We start from the raw sequence: 13,082 nt of genomic DNA on the forward strand, positions 1-13,082 counted from the left end.
GAGGTACTCTTAGCTGAAGAGAGTAAATCAAAATGGGCAGAAACTGACAGCGAAATGTCAGAGCCAGAAACCTCATGCAGTTCCAGTGATGGTGAAGAGGAAGTGAATTGTCTAATTGCTGGTGATACAGAAGTGGAGTCAAGCATTCAACTGGTATTTGACTTTAGCTTAACTGATTTCACTAGAAAAGAACTCATTTCAACTCTTCATGACATGGTTAGTGAGTACCACAAGCTTGCCTTATCTTTTGAAAAGGCCAGAGCAAAGCAAAATGATTCCATAGATAATAAAACTAAAACTGATGAATCAGTTGATGTGTTGAGTCTCAAAGGGGAAATTGCTGAGCTCAATGCTGAAAGAAGCAGAAGTTGATGCTTGAAAATTCAAAGCAAACTGAGCTTATTCAGGCTTGGAACAAATCAACTGCTGCATTAACTGATATACAGAACTCACAGAAATCAATTAATGATAAAACTGGTTTAGGGTTCATTAACCAAGATGGAATGCCTTCCAATGATACTCGACCAAAATTGAATATGGATAAAGGGAAATACATTCACTTTGTCAAATTAGTTGTGGCACAAGAACAAACAGAGCCAAGTAAACTGGTTGAACAGCCTACTGAAAGTACGAACAAGGCTAAAAGATATGGTATTGGTTATAGCCCAAAAGTTTTAACTGACTCACGAAGTCAGTGGTCAAAAAGATTCAGCTGGAATTATTCAAAAGACTACTCCAATTACTATAACAAGAAGCCAGTTCAAAAAAGATATCGGCTGAACATTCAGTTGAACAGAGCCAAATCACATGTTGTCTCATCTGCACACTACACACCAAGCACACACAAATCGAGAAATACCATCTGGAATACGATAACTGGACAGTCAGTTAGACTGATCCAAGTCTGGATTCCTAAAGGACTAATCAATTTTGGACCCAATTAGAAAAGGGTACCAGAATCATATCTTGTGTGTGATTGCAGGTAAATGTTACAAGCAAGGAATCAATTTGGTACTTGGATAGTGGATGCTCACGACACATGACAGGAGATGCAAACTTGCTATCTCAACTGATCAAGTACACTGGACCAAACATCATTTTCGGATATAATTCCAAAGGTAAAACTGTGGGTAAGGGTAAGCTTATCCATGGTAACTTTATCATTAATGATGTTTTATTAGTTGAGAATATTAAGTATAATCTGATTAGCATTAGTTAGTTATGCGATAATGGATTCTCAGTTCAGTTTGACAAACATTCTTGTTCAGTCAAATATGCAACTGATGAGGTCATACTAACTGGAAAACGGTGTGGAAACACTTACAAAGTCAGTTGGAATGATCAACCTTATGCACCTGTATGTTTTATTGCTTCAAAATCTTCTAAAAACTGGTTGTGGCATAAGAGATTAAACCACCTGAACTTTAAATCTATTGCATATCTGAGTAATCATGATCTTGTCACTGGTTTGCCCAAAATGGATTTTACCAAAGATAAAATTTGCTCAGCATGTCAGTTTGGTAAACAAGTTAAATCTTCTTTTAAAAACATGGGTCGTAAATCTTCTTTCTGATGCTTAGAGCTGTTACATATGGATCTATTTGGTCCAATACCAGTCATGAGCTTAAAGGGAATGAAATACACCTTGGTGGTTGTAGATGATTTTTCAAGATTTACTTGGGTTATTTTTCTCAAATCCAAATACCAAACTGCTGCTCAACTGATCAAGCTTTTCAAAAGAATATTAAATGAGAAATCAGTTGGAATTGATAGAATCAGATCCGATCGAGGAACTGAATTCATCAATCAAATTCTTTCAAACTTTTTATAAAATGCTGGAATTAGGCATGAGCTCTCAGCAGCTAGAACTCCTCAGCAAAGTGGTGTAGCTGAGAGGAGAAATCGGACCCTTAAAGAAGCTGCTAGAACAATGCTTGCTGATTCTGGTATTTCTCAAACGTTTTGGGCATAGGAAGTAAACACTGCGTGTTATACTCAAAACAGATCGATGATTAATAAAAATAATTTGAAAACACCTTATGAGATCTGGCATGGATGAAAAAGTGTGGTTTCTTTCTTCAAAATATTCGGCTGCAGATGTTTTATTCTTGACAATGGCAAAAATCATTTAAAAGTCTTTGATGCTAAATCTGCAGAGGGAATATTTCTGGGATATTCGTCAGTTACCAAAGCTTATAGAGGTTTTTTTAAAAGCACCCTAAATGTTGAAGAGTCTATACATGTTGTTTTTTATGAAACTGTTCTAACTGATAAGACAACTGATCCAGTTGAGCTAGTTGATCGATTTAAAGATATCAGTTTGGAGGATGATCATGAAGAAGAAAATCATATCAATAGAAACATCCTTCAAACACCTGAACCTGAAATTGTGGATCAATCAGTTGAACAGGAAGTAGTTCCTGAAAATCAGTTGGAAGAGCAAAGAAATGATATTCAGTTACCAACTGAAATAGCTCCAACTGAAACTAAAAACATTCAGTCACCTACTGAATATATTGCTGATACAGAAGCAACAAACGCTGAACTCAGATGGAAGAAATCGCATCCTCCAGAATTGGTGATAGGTAATCCATCTGGCCCGGTAAGAACAAGGAATCAAATGCTCAATCTATTTATTCATTCAGCTTTTGTATCACAATTGGAACCGAAGAAAACTGATGAAGCTCTTGCTGATCCAAACTGGACAAATGCAATGCAAGAAGAGCTGAATCGGTTTCCCCATAACAATGTCTGGAACCTAGTTCCAAGACCAATTTCAAAAACTTTTATAGGTACAAAATGGGTGTACAGGAATAAACTAAACGAAGATGGTTCAGTTGTGCGAAACAAGGCGAGACTGGTAGAACAAGGATATAGGCAAGAAGAAGGAATTGATTAGGATGAAACATATGCACCAGTTGCAAGACTGGAAGCTTTCAGAATATTCCTTGCCTACGCATCATTCAAAAATTTCAAAGTCTACCAGATGGATGTAAAGAGTGCATTCCTGAATGGCTAGTTGCAAGAGGAAGTCTACGTTGAACAACCTCCAGATTTTGTCGATAATCATTTTCTTGATCATGTCTACCATTTGAACAAAGCCTTGTATAGTCTTAAACAAGCTCCAAGAGCTTGGTATGAAACTCTTTCAAAATTTCTAACTGATCACGATTTTTCTGTTGGATCAGTTGATAAGACATTGTTCAAATTTTCAAAGAATGATCACGTTTTACTTGTTCAAATTTATGTTGATGACATCATATTTGGGTCAACTAACCCCAAATTATGCAAGAAATTTGCTAAGTTGATGCAGGAGAAATTTGAAATGAGCATGATGGGTGAACTGACATTCTTTCTTGGACTACCAGTGAAGCAACTGGAGGCATGCACTTTTATTAGTCAAACTAAATACACGAAGGAGTTGCTGAAGAAATTTGGCATGGAATCGTGTTCAGCTGCAAGTACTCCCATGAGCTCATCAGTAAAACTGGACACTGATCAAGGGGGAATATCAGTTGAGGCGACACTTTACAGAGGGTTAATAGGTTCATTATTATACCTAACTGCTAGTCGTCATGATATTGTATTTGTTGTCTGTATGTGTGCTAGATTTCAAGCAAATCCTGTGCAATCACATTTTTCAGCTGCCAAGCGTATTTTAAAATATCTTAAGGGCACACAAAATGTTGGGTTATAGTATTCTAAAGACTCCACTTTCAATTTAGTTGGATATTCAGATGCAGATTATGCAGGATGTTCGCTTGATCGTAAAAGCACAAGTGGATCATGTCAGTTTCTAGGAGACAGACTGATCTCTTGGTTCAGCAAGAAGCAAACATCCATAGCAACTTCCACAACTGAAGCAGAATACCTTGCTGCTGGAAGCTGCTGTACTCAAATGCTCTGGGTTCAGCAAGAACTGAGAGATTATGGAGTTGACGCTAAAGAATCACCCTTATTCTGTGACAATACAAGCACGATTGCTATTACCTACAATCCAGTTCTTCACTCGAGGACCAAGCACATAGATATCAGGCATCACTTCATCAGTGATCATGTCTTGAAGAAGGACATACGACTGGAATATGTCTCAACTGAGCAGCAAGCAGCTGATATCTTCACCAAAACATTGCTCGAGACTAAGTTTTCTCACTTTCGCAATATACTTGGATTAATTGATTTAACCTAATCAGTTTTGCTGTTGTTATATCAGTTGTTAATCAATTTGTGTCATCCGTCAGTTCTATTTTCATTTACTGTTCTTTCAGTTTGTCTTTCATTATTTTGAATTTCAACTGATGTGAGTTAAAGATTTGTCAATTATTATCTTCAGTTTATAAATTACTTATCAACTAATGAGATTAACTATTGCAAGAAAATAAAAGACAAAGATAAATCAAAATAACATTTTATTCATTTGAAGAAATTGGTGCGAATTACATCGTACAACTCTTCTTGAACATAAGACCTCCACTTGTTCAACCAACGCTTTAAATCACCGGTGGAAGTCTTAAGGAAGCTATCAAAGTCAGCAATACGCTCAAGAATCCTCCTTTCCTTGTAGAGCATCAGCTGGTAGACATTGTCTTCGTCGAAGATGTCCACCGTGTAGCACAATGCAAGCGTTCCCGATATTTCTCAAGATGTGCCTTCAGTCTGGGAGTGGTATCCATCCCACACTCCTGGATAAACTGGAGTCCTTGCAGCTCCTCCCAGAAGCGAAGAATTTTATGGAAGACTTCATCTTCCATCTCGGCTTTTTGTTTTTTCATAGCTGAGCTCCTGAAGTCTTCAGCCATGTCTGAAGTCTTTGAGCTACCTGCACCTACCATTCTAGCTGCTGAATATTATTTGCTGATATATTTGAGACTAACTAAGCTACTCTTATTTATATCACAGGGACAAGGAAGATGAAATGACAAAGTCATTACAGCAGACGATTAACCTTCTAAGCATAAGATTTTATTTAATTCGTCTAGCTTAAATTTCTCGTAATCTTTATATGCATTTATTAATGGAGAATATTGGTTTAAAATGTTAACTGAGAAGACAGCAGTTAGTAAATCTTTAACTGAAAAGACACAGTTTTACAACTGATCGTTCAGCTGATTATTTCACTAATTTTCTCACATAAGTTAAAAAATTAACCATTTTTTATTCCATATTTAGTGACGTGACTGATTAACAATCATTAAATGCTATATTTCAGCAAATGATAAGTTGAAACGTGGACTCTTTTAATCCATGTATTTTCAACACGATTTTACCACACATACACACGTCTTTTATTCAGAATTTCCTGGACTGACACGTGTCCAATAATTCGAACAGTCACGTACATTAGTACTTTACCCGCTCCATTTAAGTTCTTCTTCCTTGCGCTTACTAAAAATTCTCAGAGCAAAAGCAAATTCAAGCTTTCTTTTTCGCAGGAAATCATTCAGTTCAAATGGCAAATCAAATTCCCGAACACATGTTGAATGCTATGGCTATCTGTTAGAGTAGGTTCCCGTCGATCCAAGTGTTGGCCGAGTGTTCACAATGGAACTCTATGTATAAACAATCTTTATTTTAATAATACTTGAGATTACTATTTTGGCACATGTTTATCTGTATACCCATGCTAGTTGTATAGATAAAGTCCTTGAATATACAAATAGTAGAAAGAATATGAGATGCTCATATGATGAGTATCATTAAACTCATATTTGGAATACTGTATATTCTAAACAGTTCCTAGTCGATTCAGCCGCCGCTAAGAAGGATAGAGGCCGTTTCCACTCGATAATTATTAATTAAACACTAGTGGACCTAGTAGAATCAAATAATTAAATTAATTCAAGTGTTGGATTAATTAAATAACATTGGGCCTTGTAGAGTCCAATTAGAAATAATTATTAAACTAGTGGGCTTGAGTAAAATCAAGTAAACTTTAAATGGACTCAAATATGTTTGGGACATTTAAATAAAAATCCATGGGCCTTGTAATTGTTACAAGCCCAAATAGAATGTGCATGGGGAGGTGAAGAGTTGGGAGACAACCTTTTCCATGTCCAAGACATGACATGCTTTTGGGACACCACAACAACTTTTTCCACAACAAAGAAAAGCATCCTCCCTTTTCTCCTCATGCCTTGGACGAAATTTTGAGCTCTTTTCTCTCTCATTTTTGCTTCTTCAATAGTTGAAGATTGCATACACTTCTCAAAGAAAAAGACCTTACATTTTCTAGTGCAAGTGTAAGGTGGATCTAGCAAGTTCGTAGTGGGCTTAATATTTGAGCAAGGAGTGCTCAAAGGAGAGCTTGAAGATTGTCTACCATTGAAGAGCCTAGTTGTTTACAACTTGGTTGGAGCCAAACATCAATCTTTTAAGATTGATAGGTATACTTTCTAAACACACTATGTATGAAATTTTTGTGTGTTTTTGTATTTGCTACACATTATAGGATGTGGTGTTCGAATTTCTTGCCCTTGAAAATATGATTTTAGAAAATTTGAAACTTCCGTTGCGCATTAGAACACCTAAAACCGATCCCCTTTCAAGTGGTATCAAGAGCTATGGATACTATTTTGTGTAGCTTATACAAGATATTATATTGAGGTCGATTTCTAACCGCATGAGATGATTTGTTGCAACAAATTCAAGGCTGATTTTGGGGTGTTTTTGGGCAGCAAGTTGCTGCCCATTTCGGGCAGCTCGAGCTGCCCGTGGAGCTGCCCATTTCGGGAAGCAAGGGCAGCCCTAGGGGCTGCCCGAACAGCCCCTTCATTTTAAATAAAAAAAAATTGTAAGTTGGCCGGAATCCGGCGACGGAGCTCCGGCAACGGTGATGATGACTAGGGATTCCAAAAGTATTTTGGATTATCAAAGTTTCATGGGCCTTGAAGTTGTTGGGCCATGAGATGGCTAACACATTTGTGAAATTTAAATGGGCGAAAATGTTTTTGGTGAAAAATGATTTTTTGGGCCCTTAAGTTTAAATTTACAAAAGTTGCAAATATTTTCTCATTAAATAAATAATTGAAGTTGGACTTTAATTATTTATAGTAAATGGTGATTTACAAGAAATTCGGTTATAAATAAATTAATTAGAAAGTAGACAAAGGAGTTTGTATACTTTGTTAATTTATTTATAATTGTGGCGGTTATTGATTAGATCAAGATATATAATATTAGATCAATTAATTATTGTGATAATTAATTGATGGTGTATGATATGTGATATTATGCATGAAGGATGATCAAAAGCCCAAGCCCAATTTGCTAGGTGTATGCTAGGATATTTTGTGTTGAATGATTGTAATAATTATCAAATTTAAAGTGGGCTTGGTTTATGGCCCGTTCCCACCCCATGAGATGTATCCTTATTTGCCATGGATATTTATTTGTAAATATTAGAATAGTGGAAGATCGAGATTGGAAGATGGTGGCCTTGATGATTATGAAGATCGAAGACATGTAAATATTGGAAGCTTATGTAATAGTTGCATTTGCATCCCTTGCATTTCCCTAGGATTGGACCTAGGCCCCTGCTTAGCTCACACGGGCCATTAGTTTTGGGGCGATTGATCATCCTTGTTTTGTTTACTGTTTATAATATATGCATGATATGTTATAAATAATGAGTATGTGCGTTATTATTATGATAATAACAAATTTGCATGAATCCGGCAAACATACGATCATACATGGTGAGCTTTTAAATAAAATTAATGATGAGACCTTTCAAAATTAAAAACCCTCATTTTGAAAAAGATTCAAAATTAATATCAAGCCTGAAAAGGGGAATTATAAATTTGTTTACAATTTCCATGTCTTCCATCGAAAATGGGTGCATGATGAACGCTACCCGTGCTCGGGGCTCGGCTCATATTATTGGGGGGGGGGGGGGGGCCTGGGTGCCGGAAATCTGTGACATCCATTGACATGATGATGTGAACTACGTGGAACTCCCATGATTTCGGCTCATATTATTGAGGGAAGTCATGGCGACCGTCCATTAAGGTTCAACATCGATGGGTAAGGCTTGACTCGAAAAGATGAACGACGTCATATTATTGGGTCCTAATCAAGCGTGAGACAAAAGTTTACGTAGAGGGTTGCATGGTGATGCAATTGGAAACTACCTTTTAGGAATTTTGAATGGCTGATATTATTCGGGATCATAATTCGCTAATTGGACCTTGCGTACCTACTGAGGAAAAGAGTTTCCCGTTTTCACTAGAGGGTAGTGAAAGATATCAAAACAGTGGGAGTAAAAATTTATGAAGTAAAAGTCCATACTTCATATCTTACTAAATATTTTAAAATAGTCATTAACATTTATCTGTTTTACTTTTCAATACTTTTTGACAATGTCTTCGATTCGCAATTCGTTATATGTAATACTCGACAAACACGTATTAACCAGACCTAATTACCTCAATTGGGTAAGAAATCTGAAAATCGTCTTGAATTCGGAAAAGATAGCGTATACACTTACTAAGTCGTCCCCTATTGAGGCTCCGACTGACTGCACTCCTAAGGAATTGCAGACTTACAAGGATCGGTGTGACCATGACTTGAAAGCCAAGTGTTATATGTAGGCTTCAATGAAAGATGAGAAGTCGGTTCTTTATGTGGGCTCTTCATCTGGTACGAAGACTGGTCCACCTGGGAAGGGAAAGAAGCGTTCTTTACAACGTCCCAAGAAGAACGTGCCCTTGAAGAGGCAAGCTCCGAATCCCGTTGTGGCAGCCACACCAGTAAAGGCTGACAAGACTATTGATATTTGTCATCACTGCAAAAGGCCTGGACATTGGAGGCGTAACTGCAGAGAATATCTTGCCCAGAAGAGTTCTGGAAACGGTATGTTCTGTATTGAAGTTAACATTTCAATTAACTCTACTTCTTGGGTATTTGATACCGGCTGTGGCTCACATCTCTGTAATGAGTTATAGGTGATGGGAAGAAGTAGGAGACTTAGGGAAGGTGAGACCTTCTTGAGATTGGGCAATGGAGCAAGAGTTGCTGCCAAGGACGTGGGAAATGTTTACTTATTGTTGAACAATGATTTTAAGTTGATTTTAAGAGATATTTTGTTGGAAACTGAATTCCGGTGTTTGACAAAAAGATAAACCAACTGAACTAAGCAACTGAATTCAGCTAACTGATCGACGCAACTGAAATATAACTGAACAGTTGTTTTCTCTATCAGCTGATCTTTCAGCTGAACATCTCTTCAGTCATTCTCATCAACTGACTCTTTACCAGCTGATCTCTCAGCTGTACACGTCATCAGTTGAAAGCGACAACCGACAAATAGTACAACTACCTGCAACTGGTAGTGGAACGCCGCATTTCAGAATGAGCAGTGTATGACTGTCAGAGTATATCGACGTGGCAATCAACGGTTAGAATATTCAAATATCGTTTAATGTTACCGTTGAGAGAGAAGCCTATAAATAATCGAAGATAGCGGCCGAAGATAGAACGACTGATTTCAGCTATTACATTCTACTTGTTGTTACGCTGCTAAAATATCTACTCACATTCAGAAGTCAAAAGATCATGTTTACCAGTTATATCAGTAGCATTCAAGGTTACATTCTCGAGCTTAAATAGCACTGTGTAATCTTTGATAAGTTTTTCTAAGTTGTGCTTAGATCAGTTACCATCTGTAAAAGTGTTATATACTAAGGGTTTCAGTTTTGGCAAAGTGATAAGTCCAAACTGAAGTGGCTCAGTGCACTATCTTGTATTTGATCAAAGTCTTTTAGTGGATATCCTATCTTCGTGATAGAAGGGGTGACGTAGGAGTTATTCAAGTCTCCGAACATCCAGAAACAAATTGTATTAACTTTACTTCAGTCGTTACTTTTCAGTTAGATACTCTATCTTTCAGTCAGTTTATTTTCCACAACTGTTTCATTCAGTTTAATTGATTTTCATTGACCGACGTGATACCTAGTATCAGTTTGTAACAAAACTGAACTCAAATTGTTGAAGTATTTTTAAATTTGAGGAGTGTTTATTCAAGCCCCCCCTTCTAAACACTCTTTATTCGTTTAACCGATCCCTTCAAGTGGTATCAGAGCAGTTGTATCTCGTCTCAGAATATCTATACTCAAATTGTTCATTATGTCTTCATTCAACAAAATTCCTATGTTCTCTAGAGAAGACTTCGATGATTGGAAGATCAGGATGCAGGCTCACCTAGCTGCACAAGATGATGATATGTGGTACGTTATAACTGACGGACCCATGAAGATTTTGAAAGCCAACACAGCTGTTGCCATTAGTGAGGGGGCACCGCATAGTATAGAAAAGCCCAGAGAATAATGGACCACAGAGGATAAAAGATAAGCCAACTTGGATAATGTGGCAAAGGACATACTATACAAGACGTTGGATAAAGTAACTTTCAGTAAAATCAAAATGTGCAAGACAGCCAAAGAGATTTGGGAGAAGCTGATCCAGCTTTGCGATGGAACGAACAAACCAAAGAAAACAAAATTTCTGTTGCTGTTCAGAAGTTTGACAATATCAAAATGAGAATTGGTGAAACGATGCATGATTATGATAAAAGAACCAGCTGCATCATCAATGAATTAAATGCACTTGGAAAAGTTTACACAAACAAAGAAGTTGCATTGAAGATAATCAAAGGTCTTCCCAAGGAGTGGGACGTGAAGACCATGGCAATGAGGGAATCCAAGGATCTGAACAAAGTTGAGCTTCATGATCTATTTTTTGATTTGAAAGCCTTCGAGTTTGAGCTGCAAACTCGAGAAGGAGAATCTTCTACTCCAGCAGCCACGACTGCCTTAGCTGCTGTTAGAACAGAACCAACTCGTTCAGTTTAAAAGGCTTCTGATCAACTAAGCAATGATGCCATGTCATTGTTCATCAAAAAGTTTGGAAGATTTATGAGGAAAAATCAAGGAAACTTTCAAAATAAATATCAAAGAAGCAATTCCAAGGAAGAATCAAACGCTTTCTACAACTGTGGCAAACCAGGTCACTTCATTGCTGACTGTACCAAACCAAAGAAAGACTGTCAAGGCTCAACTGAAAGAAGAAAGAAACCATATGAGCACAAAAAGAGATCGAAAGATGATAAGAAGTTCTCCAGGAAGAAGCATGAAGTGCTCTTTGTTGAAGAGAGCAAATCAAAGTGGGCAGACACTGGCAGCGAGGGGTCAGAATCAGAAACTTCATTCAGTTCTAGTGACAATGAAGAGGAAGTGAAATGTCTGATGGCTGGTGACACAGAACTGGAGTCCAGCAGTCAACAGGTATTTTATTTAGCTCAACTGATTTTTCAAGAGAAGAACTTATTTCACATTGCATGACATGGTCAGTGAGTATCATAAGCTTGCCTTATTATTTGAAAAGGCCAGAGCGAAGCAAAATGATCCTATTGACAATAAGACTAAAACTGATGAATCAGTTGACATGTTGAGTCTGAAAAAGGAGATTGCTGAACTCGATACTGAAAGAAGCAAGGATCAGTTAATTATTCAAAAGTTAATGCTTGAAAATTCAAAGCAAACTGAGCTTATTCAGGCTTGGAACAAATCATCTGTTGCATTGACTGATATACAGAACTCACAGAAATCAGTTACTGATAAAACTGGTTTAGGGTTCAGTAACCAAGATGAAATGTCTCCCAAAGATACTCGACCAAAACTGAATATGGATAAAGGGAAATACATTCACTTTGTCAAATCAATTCTGGTACAAGAACAAGCTTAGCCAAGTAAACTGATTGAACAGCCAACTGTAAGTATGAACAAGGGCAAAAGATGTGGTATTGGTTATAGCCCAAAAAGTGTGTCTGACTCACGAAGTCAGCCACCAAAAATTTTCAGCAAAAATTACTCAAATGGCTACTCAAATTACTATAACAGGAAGCCAGTTCAGAAAAGATACTGGCTGAACAATCAGTTGAAAAAGGGCAAATCACATGTTGTTTCTTCTGCACACCATACACCAAACACACACAGATCGGGAAAAACCATCTGGAATACATCAACTGGACGGTCAGTTAGACTGATCCAAGTCTGGATTCCTAAAGGACTAATCAACTTTGGACCCAAGTAGAAAAGGGTACCATAATCTTATCTTGTATGTGATTGCAGGTAACAGGTACAAGCGTTGAATCTATATGGTACTTGGATAGTGGATGTTCACGCCATATGACAGGAGATTCGGACTTATTATCTCAACTGATTAAGTACACTGGACCAAACATCAGTTTTGGAGATAATTTTAAAGGTAAAACTGTGAGTAAGGGTAAGCTTATCCATGGTAACTTCATCATTAATGACGTTATATTAGTTGAGAATCTCAAGTATAATCTGATCAGCATCAGTCAATTATGCGATAATGGATTCTCAGTTCAGTTTGACAAATATTCTTGTTCAGTCAAAAACTCAACTGAAGAGATCATTCTAACTGGCAAAAGGTGTGGAAACACTTACAAAGTCAGCTGGAATGATCAACCTTATGCACCAGTATGTTTTGTTGCTTCAAAATTTTCTAAAAACTGGTTGTGGCATAAGAGATTAAACCACCTGAACTTCAAGTCTATTGCATATTTGAGTAACCAAGATCTTGTTACTGGATTGCCCAAAATGGATTTTACCAAAAATAAAATTTGTTCATCATGTCAGTTTGGTAAACAAATCAAATCTTCTTTAAGAACAAGGGTCGTAAATCTTCTTCTCGATTCTTAGAGCTGTTACATATGGATCTATTTGGTCCAATACCAGTCATGAGCTATTCAGTTACCAACTGAAACCGATCCAACTGAAACTAAAAACGTTCAGTTGCCCACAGAAGCAGTTGCTGATGTAGAAGCAATAAACGCTGAACTCAGATGGAAGAAATCACATCCTTCAGAGTTGGTAATAGGTAATCCATCTGATCCAATAAGAACAAGAAATTAGATGCTCAATCTATTCATTCATTCATCTTTCGTATCACAACTAGAACACAAGAAGACTGATGAAGCTCTTGTTGATCCAAACTGGATAAATGCAATGCAAGAGGAGCTAAATCAATTTATCCATAACAATGTCTGGAACTTAGTTCCA

This window comes from Primulina eburnea, chromosome 5 (assembly GCF_022965805.1).
Source record: "Primulina eburnea isolate SZY01 chromosome 5, ASM2296580v1, whole genome shotgun sequence".
Taxonomy (NCBI): domain Eukaryota; kingdom Viridiplantae; phylum Streptophyta; class Magnoliopsida; order Lamiales; family Gesneriaceae; genus Primulina; species Primulina eburnea.